The sequence below is a fragment of the Falco rusticolus genome, chromosome Z, assembly GCF_015220075.1.
Source record: "Falco rusticolus isolate bFalRus1 chromosome Z, bFalRus1.pri, whole genome shotgun sequence".
Classification (NCBI taxonomy): Eukaryota; Metazoa; Chordata; class Aves; order Falconiformes; family Falconidae; genus Falco; species Falco rusticolus.
This window is the reverse complement of record NC_051210.1, coordinates 20473903-20493255: the sequence shown is the minus strand read 5'-3', so window position 1 is coordinate 20493255 and position 19353 is coordinate 20473903. Positions and strand designations below refer to the sequence as shown.

Genomic DNA, 19353 nt, shown 5'->3' with positions numbered 1-19353 from the left:
CAGTTCTTTTTTTGTGAATAGCTGTCATATCATAGTAAAGCCTTATGTGAACTACAGTACAGATACTGTGCTGAACAGGTAGTTATTCAGACATATAAATTTTGCAACTTTACTGCCTTAAAACCAATATTAGGTTTGGAGAAGGCAGAATAACAGGGGCAAGTGAATTCTGAATCTGCCTTAAGTCCTGGATCCGACAGTCTCCAACCCTCATAGCCAAGTTCTTCAACTTTTCTTCTCGGACCATTTAGGAAGAATTTCACCCACTTCGGCTGCCCAAACACTCAAAGGTCGAACACAGTTACAAGTGCAGATAAGCAACTGAGTTTTGTGGCAGTACTGTTCTTTGTGGATTTGCAGAAACACATGCAAAGCTGCAAGAAGTGCTGGACAGTCAAACAAAGAAACTACTAAGAGGCTTATGGGAGAGTTTCATTGAGAGATTAGGCACATCTATAGAACTGTAAGTGGTAAAGACAATAACCTCTCCTCTAACTGATAGATTCAAAGAGGCCAGCACCGAAATACTTACGAAGCCACATTCTTCCCTGCAAGATGACTCAACTTTCCATTTGCCTGCAAGTTAGTTAAGGCTTGTACAAATTCTCTAAAATTGTAGCAGGACCTTTTAAGCAGTTATTTTCCATACTAGTGAAAGTAGATCTAAGTCAGACTGTTGAGAATCAGCTGGCAGTCTCACTAGGACAGAAAATACTGTTGTGTATATATGGAAACTGAGTGTGTATAACAAGCAATTCTGCAGAATATCATGCTTTATCTAGTATACCACAGAACATAAAATTCAGATTTACACTGAACAACCAGACAGGATTTGCTGCTAATGTAACTGATTCATCTACCCACCTGAGAACCAGAGCTTCCAAATCAGCCAGTCTCCAAAACTGAACTCAGGGGTAGGTGCTTTAAGGCACCAAAAGTCGTGACATAAGTGAACTTTCCAGTTCAGAAATCTGAAAAGCTCCCTTTGAGTCTAGAAAAAAAGCAAGCCCTGATTATCCTCCTCCTTTCACCAATTAAAGATCTAACAGTTCTGGCATCAGCTACACTGACTCCAAATCACCGCCTCTCAGCCAGAACAGGGTGCCCTAGAGTACTCCACAGGGTGTGAGTGAGGGATGCAGAAAAAAGTATACTAAATTTAGTTTTCAAAGCGAGAAAGAGAATGACCTCCTTCACTCTGCAGAACTATGCAGGTGATGTAAACACAACATTGGTGATTTTTTCACTTCCTCAATTTTATGGGAGCGATTTCCCTCAGAGCAGGTTATTTATTATGTTGCCATCCTGGAGGCCTATGTCTAGAAAAATTGTAATCTGCAAGTATTTTTAAAAGATTTTGTAAGTGCTGTAATTTTTCAAGCATTTTGTTTGGTTTAAACCACTACATTGACGGGAAAAGAATTTTTGTGTCTCTTGATCCTGGTGAAACTTGCATTTTTCACGTTGTATTTGGAGATCTAAAATACACTTAGGTAACATTATATTACACTATACCTGTAGCTAAAACATCGTTTTCACTTTCTTCCCCTTCACAGCAATCAATCTTAACATGTTATTAAAATTTTAAAAAGAAGAAAAAAATGCTTTTCTTAATTTTTATTCCAAACTGTTTCAAGAGCCAAAATTTACAGCAATGGTTTGATACTGCAATATTTTCTTATGGAGGTTCTAGTAAGATTGAATTTATGATTATTCACACTGTACTAGCCCCATAATCAAAACAACCTCTGAAACGGCAAGATCTCAGTAATACGTAAAAAGTAGCTCTGTTAAGAAGGTCTATGAAACGGCTTTTTTCCTTTGCTTATTGAAATGGTGAAAAAACATGAAGGATGCAGTATCAATGAAAGGACTAAAGCAAAGCAAAAACAACTGAATCAAAGGAAAAAAAAATTATATATCCTATCAAGCTATGAATATGATTAAATTAGACCAGAAGCACAGTCTGGAACAATCAGTAATAAAATAGAACAGGTATAACAGTGGGAAATCTGCTATTGATATATTTTGGAGCACTGAATGTACAAAGGCTCAAGTTTAAATTGTGCAGCTAGTAACTAGTTCATTGTAGCTCCTCTGTGCTTTAAAAATATTTTCTTAAGCTGAGCTACCCAAAGAAGTCTTCCAATACATTTGTTTTGAATATTGGTAATTTAACCCTAACACTAAACCTAGGTTAAAATAATATATTCACATACAGACCAGGACATTGTGTATGACATAACTTTCCATGGAAAATTATGACTGAGCAGAAACAACAGGAATTAACGATTCTGTTCTTAGGTCATTTTAGAAAGGTGAAATCTGACCAGAAAAGCTTGCTTAACAAAGTAAGCTTAAAAGATACTTACCTTCCTTCTCTACTTTCTGCAAAATTTTAGGGGAAAAAAGCTGCTTGTACTCCAAAGTGTGACTCCTTGGAGAAAATGCACATACAATATTTGCAATTACAAGGAAAAGCCCGCTGCAAATTGAATTTATGACTTCACAAGTGAAAATAGAGCAGCTGAACTAACAAAATCAGGTTGAGTGTTGATTTTTTTTTATATAACTACCTCTTATATCAGTAAATTCTATGGCAGAAATAAATTTTATTTCATGTTACCTATCTGTTCTACTTTAAATACGAATGGCAATGCAGCAAGTCCATAAATGTGAATCCTCAGGAGGCCTACACGCATCACTGAGAACAGTAAAATGAATGGTTACACATCTGCAGTCTGAACTTTGAGATGAATATAAGTAAATTGTGAATGCACATTTTTCAAATGATTGCACCCATTATTTTCCACTGACTCATGATTGTTGGCAGAAATGAATAATACATTTTAATATAGTATAAGATTCAACAGTCACAAATACAGAGAGTATGTATGGGTATATAGCCATCTTCTATGCATACATAATACTAAAGCTATAGGTTGTCATCTGTTTTTAATACTAAAACACCAAATAATTTACAATGCAGAACTGTAAAATATATATAGAACACTGCATCAATCATGTACAAGTACTTGCGCTGTTCAACATTTCTGTAAATCCTCCATTAAACTTAGATTTGAGCCTGAACCAAAGACTTATATGGATCAAGTAATGGTTGCTTGGAACACTGAAAGAGAGACATAAAATGCAGTGCTATTTCATGTCAAGATTATTTGCAGTTCACTTCATTATTTCAAAGAATACTAGCAACTGAAATACAGTGCACTCCACATTAAAGCCAGTGCTAATTCCTTTTCTTTAATTCAGGAGGCAACTACTAAATGAGAATTGGGAGATCAGCTGACAGGTCTCCTAAATTATTTGACACAATCTGTACACTGCTAAGTAAGCAAAGAAAGAGCACAGCCTTGTGCAGCTATTTGGAAACGCTGTCAAATAAGGAGGAATCAACTATTTGAATACTAACAATGTCTTACTCTGCATGTCCACATTTCCTATCAATCCTCGTAATGTACCATAAGCCATTAGCATTAAGACAGCAACCACGACTTGTTCTGTACAGAAAACACACAGAAAAATGAAAATTCAACTATTATATCCCAAATGGTGGCTGAAAGTATAAAGCCCATGTGTTGCCTAAAACCACACAATAGTAATGTAAAACTCTACCAGAGTAAAGAAACACCACATGAAAAAGCATGTGTGAGTATACACACTGTCCTTGTATTTACTTGAGCAAAACTTCAGACACATGCATTTTTTTGAGAATTAAACATAATATTCAGAAAATTAATGGTTACATACAATTCCCAACCAACTTGAGAAGAAAGGGATGCATCCAAATACGCATGATATTTTGCTTTAACAACAGTTTACTCCAAGTACAGTTTGACAAGCACTGTGCCGTAAATTGTTCACAACTTCTAAAGTTTTTTGGCAAAGATAATGAATATTCAACATCTGCAGGGCTGTTGCTAGTTCATGAATTATACAAAATAAAAAAGATGCCTTCTTTTGGTAGCCTAGTGCATGTGTAAAAATCCAAAAATAATACACCCTAGTAACTGCATCCACAAGGAACCAGATACTTGGCCCCAAAGTATGACAGAACAGCAAAGGGCTTATGGCAACTACCACTGCTAATGTAGGCTCCAGCACTTATGTGAGGATGAAATCAAGCATAGCAGAGCTCAGCCTTTCCAAACCATGTGTTGGTTTGGGGGGAGGTGGGGAATTCTGTGTCAACGTCTTTAATAAAGCAGATGTGACTCATTGCATTCCCATTTAAAACCAGAAACTGAGGTCTCTCCTTTTTCCACTGAATCAACGGCAGCAGCACTGGGGGCAGTAGCACTGGGTCAGCGATCCTTCATAAGTTTCTGCTTTTAGTACAACCAGTTCAATTAAATCAAAGTATCTGACGCTGCAGTTTTTTGACACATTGCTCAAATCCTGGCTTTGGTTTGTCTCCTTAATGCTATGCAACACTCTTACTCACCTTATCTTCTGCAGTGGCACCAATCACAGAAAAATGTGGAATTAATTTAATCGGTATATCATCTCCATAAATCTTCCTAAGCTGCTTTTTTCACTGAAGAACACATTTCATTTATAACTGTTGTTTCAATAAACCAAGTAATCCGATATATCTTTGCTCAATGTATTTCAAATGCTGAAGCATCTGTTAGGTCATGTTGGTGTTTGGGTTTTTTTTAATCATTATCATTATTATTATTAGAATGAGAAAAAGGCACTTTTCAAACACTTCCCTGCATCCTTCATTTTCTCATTTAAATTCCTTAACACAAATTCAATAATCATCCATTAGAATTTCAACACCTTGTAGTCCCATAGTGGTCTGTTCTATTACTTTTAGAAATATCCTGGGAAAGAACTAACGCCAAACAGTGCTCTCTTTAAGTCTGTAACATTCAAATGCTGTATTTGAAGTCAGAAATTTAGAACTTGACTCATTTACATTTGCCTGCCAAAATATATATCCTGCATTTAGTCCCATGACGATTTTTTGCTTCGTGTGAGCTTTAATGATAAATTCAAGGGAAAACTCCTATGTAAGTAACATTCCCTACAAGAGTCACAATATGTCAAGTATATCCACCATTTGTGTGAACTCTCTGCACCACCCTGTTGACGTGTGGAAGGCTTGTTTTCTCTGCAACAAAGGCCAAACCACTTTCCTATTCTGTCCTCCACCTGCACCCTTTTTTTCCCTCCTTTTTTAACTTATGGACAATTGACTCTCACTGTCCCATCCTCTGCAAACAGAAATTCACTACGGTATTCAATGGCTAAACTCTAACAAAGTCTAATACTCCAAATTTCGAAGGGAAACTTTCTGCAGATGCAAAGTGGGTTTTACTCACAGTCAGGGTCTGGGGCACCAGTAGATAACCAGCAGTACACTTCCATGTGGTACGTGAGTCAGTGTTAGGCACGGCACATCACAGAGCACGTACCTGCACATATCTTGGACATGGGCCAAAACCCCAAACCTGGAACTCAAAAACTCACAAGAGGCCACTCTCCTTATCACTCGGACGAACCCACTTCCATTTGTGACTACTTGATGAAATACAAAAATTTGACTATATGCATATATTACAGGTATTTACTTTCAAAGCAAAGAAATATAATTAAAAAGCATCTAGCAATTTTACTACAAGTTACTTTTCTCATAATTAGCAATGGCACTTGACCGTCAACAGCTATGCAAATATCCTTATTTTGATAAAATCAAAATGAAGAAAGGACAAAATCTTTACAATTTTCCATACCTTATTCCCTAGATATAGCCTAAGATGTTGTTTGCAAAAGTTCTTAGAAGTTAAACAGTGTAAATCACTGGAAATTCAAGCATTGCCAAACAAGAATTTTTTATTTCAGTTTGGTGGAAACTGGAAAATTCAATGAAGAACAGCTAAAGTTCTCTGAGAGACATCTAAACCCCTAGATCAGAACGCTGTCTTTCAAAACTGTCTTTTTTTAATTTGAGAAATCAGAAGTAGACTGCAACTGCACTTGTGCAGCTATAAAGTGCTACCATACCTACAGTGCTGCTATCCAACACTATTTATTTTAAATAATAAAGGCAGCAAATATGACCCAACATTAGCACTCAGTTGTACAGGTACTAGTGCTCTAACAGAAGTATAGGATGAGATGACAGCAGAAATGCCGGCTGCAGAAGTAGCAATACTATTTTAAGCTGTAATTTTGTAGCATCTTCTTTCAGAGATTCTTAAAACCCTTTACAAAAATGTAACTACACCTTTGAAACGAGCTAAAGAAATAAACCTCACTATGTCAATAACTACCATGTTACAAAATTTACGCAAGGGGACATTCATCTCCTTGTACTGACTTTGATACAGTCTAACTGAAGGATCACACTGTAGTGTTTTACAAAAGGAACTCAACCTCATGCAGGGCACAACCAAGACTACCCAGAAACAGCAGGTGGTTATTTCCACTTCTTATTTCCCCCCATCCAGCATTTAGCTACTCTAAATCTTATTTAATTTATATCTGCTTTTTTCAAGGTCACTCATCAGTACTGTCCAAGTGTTTCACAAACATTCATTAATTCATTCACCATCTCCATTACAAGATGAGAAAGCATTATTATCCCCATCCAGAAATTGGAAACGGAGACAAAGGGACTTCAGAGAAGCTACTGAATAACACAAGAGAAGGGCCAGGATCAGGAACGGTGCATGGGAGTACCTGTGTATCTGTTCGTATCTCCGGACTGTATTCATCACTGCCAGAAGTGGGAGATGACTCTCACTGCATTTCACATCTCTTATGTACCAGACACCAAAAGGCTCAATGTAGACAACTTAAACGCGAAAGCATATAGCTTTCATGGCTGCCTGCTATATAATGAGTTGGGTATCATGCTTAGCACTGTACAAGGCCAGCATGACAGAGGCAGAGACACAGGTTAGCCAGCGTTGCCCTGTCTGTATTAATTATAATGACTCTTTTTGCAGTGTTTCACAGAATCACAGAAGAGTTGAGGTTGGAAAGGACCTCTGGAAGACACCTGGTCCAACCCCCATGCTCAAGCAGTTTCAGCTACAGCCCATTGCCCAGGACTGTGTCCAGGCAGCTTTTGGGTATCTCCAAGGGTGGAGACTCCACCACTTCCCTGGGCAACCTGTGCCAGTGCTCAGTCACCCTCACAGTGAAAAAGTGTTTCCTGATGTTCAGAGAGAATCTCCTGTGTTCTAATCTTTGCCCGTTGCCCCTTTTCCTGCCCCCTGGCACCACTGGAAAGAGCCTGGCTCCACACTCCTTGCACCTTCCCTGCAGGTATTTTTATATGTTGATAAAAGCTCTCCCTAAGCCTTCCTTCTCCAGGCTGAACAGTCCCAGATGCTTAGTCTTATGTGAAATGCTCCAATCTCTTACTGATTTTTGTGGCCCTTTGTCAAAGTCTCTCCAGCATGTCTATCACTCTCTCATACTGGGCAGCCCAGCACTGGACAGTACTCCAAACATGGCCTCACCGGTGTTGAGCAGAGGGGAAGGATCACCTCCCTTGACCTGCTGGATGTCCTCTGTCCAGTTCAGCCCAGGATACCATTCACCACCTTTGCCAAAAGGGCACACTTGCTGGCTCATGTTCAACCTGGTGTCCACTAGGACCCCCAGGTCCTTTTCTGCAAGCTACTTTCCAGCTGGGTGGCCCCCAGCATATACTGGTGTGTGGGGTTGCCCCTCCACCGGTGCAGGGCTTTGCACTTCTGTGCAGTAACTTAAGGTTACTATCAGCCCACTTGTCCCACCTGTTGAGCTCTCTTCTGGTTGGCAATGTTGACTCTCTGGCATATCAGCTATTCCTTCCAGTTTTGTCACCTGCAAACCTGCTGAAGATGCACTCTGCCCCATCATCCAGATCATTAATGACGATGTTAAACAGGACTGGACCCAGATTTGACCCCTGGGGTACACTGCCAGTAACTGGTCTCCAACGAGACTTTGTTCCACTGGTCACAACCCTCTGGGCTGGGCCATACGGCTAGTTTTCAATCTACTTCAGTGCTTGTTCATTCAGCCCACACATAAACAGCTTCTTTGTGAGAACCTTATGAGAGATAGTGTCAAATGCCTCACTGAAACCTAGGTAGACACCATCCATCGCTCTCCCCCTCACCTACCAGGCTACACATTTCATCACAGAAATGTATTGAGTTGGTAAAGCATGACTATCCCCTCCTCCCCAGTGATGACTAGAGATTATTTTCTTGTCCTTCATGTGCCTGGAAATGGTTTCCAGGATTAGCTGCAGGGGCATCTTCCCAGGGGTTGAAGTGAGGCTGGCCCAACCGTCATTTCCTGGGTCCTCCTTGCCCTTCTTGAAGATGGGGGTGACATTTGCTTTCCTTCAGCCTTCAGGTACTTCTCCAAGTCACCATGACTGATCAAAGACTGCTGAGTGGCCTCACAATTACATCTGCCAGCTCCCTCAGCACTCATGGGTGCATCCCATTAGGGCCCTTGGATTTACATATGTCCAGTTTGCTGAAGTATTCCCTGTCCTGACACTCTTCCACCAAGGATATACCTTCCTTGCTCCAGCCTTCCTCCATTGAAAGCCAATCTTGCTAGCAAAGACTGAGGCAAAGGCAGCATTCAGTACGTTCACCTCTTCTACGTGCTGTGTAACCAGGTCGCCCACGCTGTTTCTTTACCCTGTTATCTATGTGCCTTCCAGCTCCATTAGCAAATGAGCCAATGATACCTGCTAAACATCCTTGACCACCATGCAACCTGCCAAAAATGGGAAGAGCAAAGACAGCACAAAGTGGCTCTTGATTTTTTAGTTTAAAAGCATCTGACTTTGTAATCATCAGAAATCTTTTAAGTGTTTATGTAATTTCCAGTGATGGCTGTTTTTCCAAGGAGCTTCAACCAAAAGAAGACGTTGAGTTCTACACTTTTAGCACACGATGAGCTACCTGTGTAGAGCACTGTCCTGTGGGAGGGCTCCCTTGGCGTTTTGCAGGATCACTGAGGGGACTGAGGAAGACTAAGTACACTACAGGAGATACACTCAGCCTCTGGCTGAGCTGTTCCAAGAGAAGGATGAATCTTTTTCACAATGAAAAATATTAGTTACTTTCAGATCTCCATATTACAAAAAGATGTTGCTATTGACAATTCTGCTATTGCAGTTCCCTAATGTATTTTCTTCTCATTTTACAGATGGATAAGTGAAAAGAGTTAAGATAATTTATTCAGGGCCACGTGGTGCTAGAACCAGGCTTAGGTAGTATGTGCTTGCATTCTTGCCCTCCATCTGGCGAACCAAGACTGTTATTTTTCCTCAAAAAGGTGTCAAGGACAACCGTAAGAAATACTTTTTTTAAAGAACTGTTTAAGGAAAGATGAGGGAATATTTTATTTATTTCAGTTCAACCATTTATCTAGAAACAAAATATTTTCTTGGCAGATAAGTAAGCTGCAACATTCCGCCAGACCAAAAAGCTCAGCTTCACCTCACTTCTCTACAGCATGTCTCATGTCACAGAAACATATGCCTTGTTAGAGTCTATTTTGTATTCCTCTGTGTTTGACAGTGCTTGCTTTTATGTGAAATATTTTTGTGGCATGAAAAAAATCTGCATTAATTCATCTTTTTATGCCCTAAATCTAATTTTCAAGCCCTGTTTTCTCCCTTTGTTAAATAGCGTTAAAATTGCATAGTAAAAGAATTAGATACTTGACAGATCTTTTCACAGTATATCCTTAGATACAGATCAGTTTTGCTGTTTTCTGCTGGTTTGTTTGTTTGCCTGGTTGGATTATAATGAGTTCTGAATAAAAAAACACTAAAATCTGACATGGAAACATATTTGTTGGTCAAACCTTACTCTTACAACGTGGTACCCTAATTAGAAGCACACTTCATTGACAGAACTGTGGAGTAAAATAAGGATTAATCTGACTGACAAAGCAAAAATAACCCCTATTACCTCCATTAAACCAAACCAAAACAAAACCCAAACAAAACCAACAAGAAACTCAGCAGTGTGGGGCTCCTCCTTGAAACATTCAAAAACCGTACACATTACTTCTCTTAAAAATATATTCAAATCCTTTTAATAAAGTGTGACTGTGTTTTATGTATGGTAACCACCTTACTGTCATTGCTGTTATTTTTCATATAATACCACACATTTTTTTTTACATAATTGTACTCTAGGTTCAACGCTTTCATAAAGAACATTTCAAAATGCTAAATTTCTAACATTGCTCCATCAACCTGGTTTCTCATCTGGATTTTAACACTTGCAAAAATGTGTGGGCCTGGGTCTGGAGGTTATTTAAAGCTGAGCTTAACAATCAGACTTGGAATGGAGACTATAAAATGAATTTTTGGAGTGGAAAATTGCCAGAAGTCTCTCCTACACTCCAGTGCCCTTTCTATAATTCCTTAAAGAGAAGAATTAAAGAGTGAAATAACCAACTAAACCCAGCTGAAAATAAAACTAGTCTGTCTCAGTATAAAGAATAAGGGACACACACCCAGGTGCAGAGCATCCACCAACAGCGTTGTAAGGAAGCAGTGACCATGCAGTTGTGAATTTATGTCAGCATGCGTAGGAGTATCCACAGTAGTGCTAATCTAGATAGCCCTGTTAAAAATAGCAGTGAAGACAGATGAAAACAGACTTCAGCACGACTTAACAATCTGTCCAGAAGGCTTCGACAGTCCTCCCTTAAGTCTAGGCTGGCATATCTTCACATCACATATAGATCAAAGGTAGTACAGATCTGTCTGCATGTCCTGCAATCACACTACTCGACTGCAGTGTAGACACATCCAGAAATAGTGCTACTGTAGATAAGTTAATCTAAAAATTGCAATTGCAAAAAGCAAAGCCTGGGAACACACTAAAGCAAATAGGACTTGATGAAGAACACATGCTGGGAAGAGTGTCCATTTTGGTAATTGTATTAGCTGGGCTAATTCCTCCCCCTACACAACTTGCTTCCCTTGTCCTCCTGGAGGACACTGTAACACATGCTGGTCAGCCCTTCCTCTGGGAATTCACTGAGTCAGGCCAGATTATCCCGATCCTTCAGGTACAGCAACTCACCCAGCTTTACTGTCTAATGAAGAGACTGTTACACTCTACAGGCAGCTGGAGGCATCTGTGTTACCTGTAAACGGCACTCATTCCTCTTCATAAAGCGTTAATGCCGGATGCCGAAGCCCTCACCTAAGCAGGCACATCAGTTAACTGCTGCTTCAAGGCCAGTTATTTCAGAATATCAAGACACCACAGCACCTTCATCCATTACTGCTGCTACCAGGGGCAGAACTTCCTGTGATGCAGAAACCCAGGAGCTGATGAATTCCATCAAACTGAGGACCTCCTCCATTCAGACAATGGTTTGCTGTACAGCTGCAACACAACTCTGCTAGCTGCAAACTACGAGACACTACAGCCTCTCAAGGATCACTTACTGCCATTTGCCCAGCAAGTGACCAAAGGGATTTACACATGTTCCTAAACTGCATCATGAATGATTCACTCCAGAGTGATTTTGAGTGTGTTTTGCTAAATCACAACCAGAAGACAAGTTAAGAAGGAATGCAGCTCTTCAGCATGCTTAGCTGCCTCACCAGAAGAGTATAAAGACACACAAGCTAGTGTTGATTCAGACAATTAAAGTTCTGGTAGGAATCGTATCACAGCAGCAGGGATTATATATGGGCTCATTTACCATGGGAAGAAGTGATCTACTGAACTACAGAAAATTCTGGGCACATGGATAAAAATCCCATGCTGCTGCCTGTCCCTCTGTGGAAACCTTGAGAACATGCACGGTCATGCTCCACTTAGCTGTCCAGACCTGGTCATTTCAGCACTCAATCACAGCTAAACCTCTAGTTATCGGGCAGTACTGTTCCAGCCATTTCATCTCAGACCGTATTTGTGAAGTGCTTTACTAGGAAGTGCAGAGAGACAATGGTTAACTCTTCTACACAGGGAGCATCACAGTAAAGAACAGAAATACAATCTCCATTACACTGTTTGCTAATGTGCTTCATCTATGACCCTCAAGAACAACTGTAAGGATGTGGGTGAGAGTTTAATTGCTGTCTGTTCAGCCTTAGAGAATGAACAGCTAAAGTTGCCAAGCCATGTTGTGAAAAACCTACCCATTATACTGACATCATCAATGCTTTTGAAAGCACTACCAAGCAGCTGAGATAATTGCTAAATTTGTGTCATACATATCAGTAGCAGATTCATAATGTTGAGCAACAGGTAATGATTTTATGTTAATCTCTCAGATATTGGTGCTCCCAAAACTCTGTTCCAAGAAATGTTGTATTGGCTATTTGTAAACAGAGGCTTCCTGAATCTAGAACTAAGAGTCAACTTATCACCAAAAGTAGTGTCATTACCATTTATCAGATACAACATGGTACTCTAACACAAACATTAAAAGAAACATATTGAACTAAATGCAAAACCTTCAACTATTAATTTTGGGAACTGCACCATGTGCTCTGTAACGGTATATCACAAATTTGGTTCTCTTTTCACTTGCAACTAATTCCTTTCACAGCATTTTTTTCCAAGATCTGGCCTGTTCAATCATAACGGCAACTAATGCTATCATAATTAGACATTAAAAGATAGTTCTCCTTTTCCTATGGTGAACTTAAAATGCATTACACTAGTAACTAATAGAAAGATGTATATAGAGGAATGCAAACAAACTCAGACTCCTGAAAATTATGCTATCAAACTGCTTCAAGCAAATATCGCATCAAGATGTTGTAGAATGCATCATATTCTAGAGGACATGGAAAAGCTGAATCCTCCTTTTTCTAACTTGCTGCTTGTTCCATGGGTACACCACCTCACTCCATTCACACCTACCACAAGGATGCCCATTAATTTAAACAGGAACAATGCTAGAGTTCTGCAGGTATGAAGTGAAAAGCGTTGGTGGAGTTCAAGTTTACAGTATTTACTCAAAGTTGCTAACATTTAGCCACCCTAAATCTCTTTACCTCTAATTTAAAATCTGTTTCAAGTTAATGAAAAGCAAATAATTAATGATGTAAGTATAACTTATGGTGATTCCATTCTGTAATTCAAGATAAGTTTTTACCCATGTCCTAGCAACAAGCATAAATATTGTGCTTTATCCAGAGCTCAACATATGAGTTTGCAAAATTGTAATATCCCAGTATTTAACGTAATTAGGTCACATACCTTCAGACTCTCTGCATGTACAAGAGGAGAAATTAGTGTACTTAGACTGAGCACAATAGGAGTGTGGGTCAGGGAGTGTGATGTGCAGCTTATTTACCTTGCTAGCACTCTGCTTCTGTGCACACTGTATTTCCCAGTTTTATTTTGTTTGTTTGGTTGGTTGGTTGGTTTTTAAAAACATCTTGGATGCAGATTTACAAATATTAAAATAAATCTCTCACCATGCTGACAACTTCAATACTTAAAATATTGAGCCAATTCAAAAGCAATTCTTGGGCTCTTCATAAATTTACTACTGTGATTAAACTGGAACTGACAGCATAGCATACAAAGGACAGAGTATTTACAGTTGTATTTTAGTAAAAGAGAACACAAGATAGGTACACTCATGTATAAGCATGCCAGCAGTTATATGTTGTTAGTCTGGACAGTTAAATATATTTCCTATTTCTTAAGAAAAATGCCATTCAGTGTGGCCAGATCCTGCATGGATAACCAGCAGAGCAGTATAGCTTCAAATCATAATCATGTGCATACCCCTGTCATGCACATGTGAGAAAGCTATGCAGCACAGCCTGATTTTTACTAACAGATGTAAACAAGTTTGCTAAAAGAATGGGGGGCTGGGGGGGGGGGGGGGGGGGGGGGGGGGGCGGGGAGCGAGGCTTGAAGGGAAGTGTTAGGTTCCGGATTAGAATTTAATTGTAAATGTTAAGTTCCAGATTGATACAGTAACAATAAAACAGACGGTGTGGGGGAGTGGGTGGATTTATACTCAAGAAGAGGTCATGCAATACACTGTATTGAGTTTAAAAGGTAAGCGAGACAATGCCTTTTTCTCCAGTATAAACAAAGAAAATAATGGCAGCAGTTTGACTGCAAACAAGAACTTGGGAGGAAACGGAACTGAAAAGGAAATACTTACAGCAAACCTTACGAACCTAATGCTACGTTTTAACCAGAAAAACAATTTTCAAGCATTACTCTGTAATTCTTAATAAAGTGCAAATCAACCACATTCATACTCAAAATAAGCTTTTATAAATGGTCCTTAACATACAAGAAAACATACCTAATGAAGGACTGCCCCAACTGCCAAACTATGGCAGCTGATATCTCTAAGATCTTCAGACTTCTGAATCACTTGGAGCTTTATCTTGAAAGATGAAATTACAGTTCCACCTTAGACAGGTAAGCAGCAGGTGACATTTCCACCACAGTAATTAATTAAATACCTTTTCCCCCCTCAGTTAAAAACTCTTGGGACCTTGAATCAATAAGGTATTTGACGCACATGTTCTATTTTCTTGTTTCCAATGGTTCCACTGTGCATATAAATCTATCGCACAACCACATTTGCATTTAAAGAGAAATTCCCTTGTGTTTACTATGCGCCTGCTCCATGTAAGCCTATCTTCTCTGTCTTCTTTGAGAAATGGCAAAATTTGCCAGAAAAAGAGAGAGCACAGACACAACACTTCTCCAAGTTCTCTTGCCAATTATCTAAGCATTATTTCCTTTAGTTTAGTTATGGTCCTATCCTGACAGCAGTTGAAAAGTACAACTACTTGCCCTTCCAAAATCCAATACTTCTCAACTTTAAGATATTTTTCATCTTGACAATGAACATATACATTCAACTGTGCAAAATCACTGTATTTTCTAAGCAATATATGGTAGAGCATTGACAAACTGGTTCCTTACAACGAATTTCACCTGAAAAATATGAACTTTATTTTACTTAGCACTAATTACATGGTTCCATAAGGAACGATGAGAATATTCTCCTTCTGGCAATTTACCTTCAACTCTAACCTGAAATAGATGTAGGTTTATTGTAATAACACTGAAAATGGAAATTGTTCCCTTCTCTTCCTCTCCTTGCTCCTGTAACCATGCTCATGATTCATGGGTTGCTTCTGGAGCTTCATGCAGGTAGGTAATAGAGTAGGACAAGGGTGGAAATAAAGCTCTGCTGCACATCCCATCTTGTCAGCTGAGATGTTTAAAAACCGTGTGAAGGGAGATAACTTGCTGCATCCCACAAAGGCTGCTTGGAACTTCTGGTCTTCGTGCTTGTGAGGTGCAGCATCACCACTTCATGTATACATGACATCAAACAATGCCCCAGCATCCCTGCACTTTACTTTTGTACTACTCTCCATGATGGTAGAATCCCACCCGCTGGGCTGCCTCTGGCCATGTGCTCCCCTTTCTTGCTGGCATCTCATCACAGCGTGGAGGCAGTGCTACCCGCATGTGTCCATCTCAGACAACAGAAACTACAGCAGCTGCAGCAGGGCTTTCCCCATCCTGGTTCTAATCAGGCAAGTGTCAAAGCAGGACAGAGCTGCTGTGGGTGTAGAGACAACAGGGGGCTGGGACATCCTTGGAAAAGGACTGTGCAAAAAGACGTGTACCAGTGTGGGTGGTATCCCACCTCAGGTATGTGTGGGAAAGACTTCTTGCACTGATGAAGTTTGCATGGGGACAGGTTTTGGCTCCCAGCAAGACCAGACAATTTGGGAAGCAGAGGGGCAGAAAGAGGCACTTCCTAGTTTCTTGAAGCTCTGCTGATGCCTTGTCAAAAAACGGTTGCAAAATATGTAGATACTTGGAATTATGGATTTCCAATCACGAAAAAAATAAATGCAAAGTGACCTATCACTTATTCACAGTACTCAGCAGAGGGACTGCATCTCCGAAAGTACCACTTAGTCACACGTCCAACCATGCAGCTCTTTGTAAACTCAGATGCTGGCCCTAAAGAAATCATGTCATACTTACTTACCACATCACCGTCATTAGAGAAAAAACGTTGAGATGACAAGCAGTTTCTGTCTAACATAATTTACTGTCTTCTACAGGACCTACTTACCTGAAAGACTGCTCATCTCCTTATGCCAAAATGCCACTTAAGAGTATTTTGAGTAGCCCACACTGGACTATTCGCTCAAACATGGAGGTTTTTTTAACAGACTGGTCTTTTACAGGCTCCTCTGATTTGGAGATAACTCCTCACTGGCCCCTTCCTCCAATATAATTCTGTTCTACCCACTTTCTCAACAAGCTACAAGCCACATCTGCTTTCTGCCGCACATTGAGTCAACAACACAGACCAGAAATCACAAAGATCTGAAAAATGACCAAACTGCTGGTTTGAGACACCCTAGTGACTGGGTGAAGTGGGAGCAGTCACTTAGCATAAGTCAAGTCTTTGACACACAAAAACATAGAGAAAGGAAACACACCACACCTTACAAAGGGAGCCTTTTCTCACCAGGCACAGGCACGATGCCTCTGTTAACTGAAGGAATACCTAAAGGTAATGCTGCTATACAATTCTGCAATGACAGTGGTAAAGCAAGTTTCTTCTTGACAACTGGACACGTCAAATTCTAATTGTTTTGTTCACATGAAGAGCTCTTCTCACTGTGTTTGAACTCTCTCTTGAGTGACCCCTCAAGCCTGCTCTCTAGACCAGGTTTCCAGCTTTAGGTGCAAAATCTTCAAACTATGGCTCCAGTATGGTGCCAGGTACACTCACAGACTTAGCAGTATGAAGAGGGGAGTGACTTACCATGTCCACTGGGCAGCCCATGAGCTAGCTGCGGAGGATTTTAGGATGAAGAAGCTCATGTTTATGGGTGGCAGTAAGGAAATGCGTCATATTATGCATGGCTTGTGGGAAGTATGTGCGGTACATACACCTACTAAATTCAGCAAAGGCAGGACCCTATGAAAGTCGCGACATGTACAAGGCTTGAATACGTGCACATCATTCAACGTAATTCCTGGCCGCAGGATCAGATCTATTTGCCTAAGATATAATGTAGGTTTGATTTTTCCTATGCTACAGTTGTATTCTTTTCTTCAGCCATTTAAATATCACAAAAGGATCCAACAATCAAGTGATTTGCTCCAGAATAATTTTTTTTAAACTTGTTACCTTTCACTGTTGGATGGCCAAGGTGTACAATGAGGCCATGCTTCCAAGATTTCCTATGGAAACCATAGGCAGCAGCAGTTTTTTGGTGGATTTTGGGATGGGGAGGCTTTCTGAAAAGCAGTTGTGACTGATGTGGTATCTCTCCAAGAGCTGTGGCTTTAAGCCAGCCATTGAAAGTGCCACGGGGTGATAACACTGACAATGAAGACTGAGACTCTTTGGGAGCCGGTTTGTTGCCAGTACTCCCAGAACCCAGTCCTCGAGCTCCACACGCAAATTGCATTTGCTCACATAAAAACGTTCATTGATGTGGGTATGGAAAAGGTTTGATCCCTGGTGGTGCAAAAACACGATCTCGGACTGACCCAAGCATATGAGCCAAGGCGCAGTTTTTCTACCAGGCAACCTGGCGTTTGCTTCCCCGCAGTTACAGGCAACTCCGCTCCTGCTCGGTTTTCCTCCAGATTCCAGCGTGCCCGGTGGGACAGGAGGGCGCTGAAGCCTGCGTGCCCCTCCAGGGACGCCCGGCCCCGCGCAGAGCAGCGGCAGATTTGCGACCGCTTCGGGTGTCAGTGGCTTCCACTGCGCTGCGAGGGGCTCTGCGGCGGCACCCCGCGGGGCTGGCATCACGGATGTGCTCGGCCCCGGTCAATCCCCCCGCGTTCAGCCGTGATTTCATGCGGAAAGCACTTCCCCGGGGCGGGCTGGGGGGGCCGAGCCTCTCCCCGCCCCCGGCCGCCTCTCCCGCCGCCCGGGCACCCCCGCTCCCGCGGCCCCCCGGGACGCCCCCAGCCGCGCCGGGCGCCCCCAGCGCTAACCGCATCCCCCCGCAGGGGACCCCGGGCCCGGCTCCGCGGCCCCGCCCGCCTCCCCCCGCCGCCCCGCGGGACAGCGCTGTCGGCGGCAACAAAGCCTCCCGCCCGCTCCGCTCCCCTCGCCTCACCTCACCCCTCCGCTCCGCTCGGCCGCGGTCGTTCCACGGCAGCCGCGGGGGTGATGGAGACGGGGAAGGACCCAGGTGCCGCCTCTCGGCTGCCGCCCCCCGCCACTCCCCGCCGGTGCAGGCAGGGCTCCGGCAGCGGCCCGGCTCCCGCCGCCCCGCCCTTCCACCGGCCAGCGGCCGGGGCCGGGAGGAGGCAGGGGGCGGCCCCGCCGCACGCCCCGCTCCCCGGCCGCCCGGCGGCGCGCTCCCGCAGGCGGCACTCACCCGCCCCGCCGCGCCGCGCCGCGCCTCCCCCCGCCGCGGCGGAGGCCTGCTGCGTCACAATGCCGCCGCGCTCCGCGGTCTCGGGGCGCGGGGGGCGACGCCACGTGACCGGCGGCGCAGGGAGGGGGGACGGGGACCGGCGGCGCCCCCCACACCACCACCACCCCCCGCCGGGGGGAGGCGCCCCGCGAAGGCGTGGGGGGCGGCGGGGGGCGGGACGGCCGGGGCGCGGAGGCGGCGCTGCCCCGCCGGGGGTCCCGGGCACTGGGTGCCCGCCGCCCCCCCGACCCCCCGACGCGCGTTCTGCGCACGTGTGCGGCCGTGCCCGCGCCCGCGGGGAGCGCGGCGCCCTCGTGCCAGGCGATACAGCGTGTGGCGCGGCGCTGCGCTAAAAATACCTGAAAACAGCGAGTCCGGGCCGCTCACATCTGTTTGGAATAAAAACTTGGTGGGTTTGGGGTGGCGGCTGTTCTGCGGGGTTTTTTTTTTTTTTTTGGTCCGCTGTAAAACCTGGAGAGCGCCGCCGCGGCCCGCCCGCTGGCGCGGATGGGGCCGGGGCACCCCCCCCTCCCCATCCCCCCCCCCCCCCCCCCCCCCCCCCCAGCACCTCCCCGCGGGCGGGTCTCGGCCCGCAGCCTCCTTCCCCGCGGGGTGCGGGGGCGAGCGGAGCAGCGGCGGCGCCCCCGCACCAAGCCGCCCGGTGCGCCCGCCAGCAGCCCAGGCGCGGCGGGGGCTGCCGGGGGGGCCACCCCGACAGGTCGCCCCGCGGGTGGCGGGTGGTGGGGGGCGGTGGGGGACGCGCAGGACAGGGAGCCTGCTGTCTGCTTTTCCTCGTTGTGACTTGGCCTGTTCTGTGCCGTGCTTTCGCAGCATTATCGGGGACCTTTATTTTTTTCTGCTTTTTTTTTTTTCCCCCACCCAGCACTGTTCATAGGCAGTTTCCATGCTGTCTCTTAAATGTATCA

At 43.4% G+C, this 19353-nt stretch overlaps 1 protein-coding gene across 3 annotated transcripts in view; it reads right to left on the bottom strand.

The window, feature by feature from the left end:
• The window catches only part of LOC119141625 (synuclein alpha interacting protein), an 84417-nt gene extending 65512 nt beyond the window's left edge, over positions 1–18905 (bottom strand). For 2 of the 3 annotated variants that reach the window (XM_037374100.1, XM_037374102.1), the window contains exon 1: positions 18125–18276. The gene's annotated coding sequence lies outside the window, so the exon portion shown is untranslated. Of the gene's footprint in view, positions 1–18124; positions 18277–18786 lie in introns of those variants that run through there. The other variant, XM_037374101.1, reaches the window with a different exon arrangement.
• Between the last annotated feature and the right edge of the window lie 448 nt (positions 18906–19353).